Raw genomic sequence first — 1,942 nt, 5'->3', positions numbered from 1 at the left:
CTCAGTGTTTAGATTTTTTTTTTAGATTTAAATGGAAATTAATAATATTGTATAATATTGAAAATACAAATACCTTTTGTGTATTAAATCTATTCTCATACAAGTCATTTGAGTTTTGTCATCATGCTGTGCTTACTCCCTGTGCTAACACAAATTCCTGCAACAGCCATAAAAATTTACTTGGACCATAATCATTACCATTTTTGACCTTAGTCATGAAAGTACTTTCTTTAAAGGGATAGTTCACCCAAAAATGAAAATTTGATGTTTATCTGTTTACCCCAGGGGCATTCAAGATGTTGGTGTGTTTGTTTCTTTATTAGAACAGAAATTAAGATTTTTAACTCCAACCGTTGATGCATGTTAATGGGGTGTATTTCTATGTCAGTTACTATGAGAGTAAAAAGTACTTCCGTCGACAAAAGGTCAAAAGACAGGCGCTATCATTCATATATATATATATATATATATATATATATATATATATATATATATATATATATATATAGGGATGCCACAATACTCAATTTAATATTGGACTGTTTTGGCATTCATGGTTCAATACGCGCTTGTGAAAGGTTTTGCATTTAATTAATTATATTTCTCTCCGTTTGAAATATTACTCTGTTTATTTCAGCTCTGTTTGAATTTGCCTGTGAGTCTACGTGCTGATATGAGCAAATATCCAATCATATGCACTAAAGTTACCATGTGTTCACACCGCCGCCGGCGAAAGCGTCAAATTTCGCTCTTGCCGCCCTGACAACGACGCTGTAGAAAGCTCCGTGGACGTGCTGCCGCTCTGACGTAGATCGAATGTTTTTTCTTTTTTTAAACTGTATTTAAAGAGGTCGCAAATCAAACAAGCATGTTGATGGATATACTAACCACAAGTAGGGTATAAATTAACTTCATGAAATCGTTTAAATGTGAAAGTAAGAATTAATTGCATACCCGCTGAACAACGAGCGTTCTAGCGCCTGTAAAATAGTGTTGCGCGACTTCTTAACAAATTACCATCACTATGAATAATCTCGTCATAAATGATAGGGAACCCCGCACAGCAATGATCAACCTCTCCTACAATTTGCTTGGGAACTAATGTGGTCGGAACCAAAGTTTACAGGGCTGCGTTATTTGGATTTCTCTCAAGCGGAGCACTTCTACATTCTGACTGGTTGCCGCCTGTTGCCGCCGAACCGCGTCATAGCTCATTACCATAAAGTTGAGCTGATTTCAACTCTCCTCGACGCCCAAATCGTCCAAGACGCGCCGCACAGCTCTCGCCGGAGCTCGCCGCCGGCTCCCATTGAAAATGAATGACTTCCGGCCAGCTTGCCGATCTCGCCGCCGGCGGTGTGAACGCACAGTTAGGGGTTGTTTAGCTGTGTTTTAAAGCCTTTGCCGGTTAAACATTTAATAATAATAATAATAATAATAATAATAATAATAATAATAATAATAATAATACGTTTTATTTATATAGCACCTTTCCAGAACTCAAGGACACATTTCATTCGTGTTTTACATGTGCGCGTACTAAAAGCCTGTCAAACACACGTGATTACTGGAGTAAGTAGTCTTACTGCTAATACTATCAAATAAACACAAGGTTAACATATATATAAACACAGTCAGGGAAAGTAAAATCGTGTGTGTCTGTATGAGATGCGAGCAGATCTTAACAGCGCAGCATAGTGATTGTGAACACTTGGCCTTAAAGGGACAGTTCACCTCTAAAATTATGTTAATAAAATTACTTACTGCTCTTGAATAAAGTAATAATATAATAGCTTTTAAACAATGTATATTGAAGACTGTCGTTTTAACTTTAGCCTACATGTATTCATTCAATTTCATTCAACCTAAATGCTACTGTACATCTCTGAGCTGCCACTGTAAATCTTTATATATTAATTTTATATTATACAATACACTAGGA

This window comes from Pseudorasbora parva, chromosome 3 (genome assembly GCF_024679245.1).
Source record: "Pseudorasbora parva isolate DD20220531a chromosome 3, ASM2467924v1, whole genome shotgun sequence".
Taxonomy (NCBI): Eukaryota; Metazoa; Chordata; class Actinopteri; order Cypriniformes; family Gobionidae; genus Pseudorasbora; species Pseudorasbora parva.
This window is presented reverse-complemented; position numbering follows the sequence as displayed.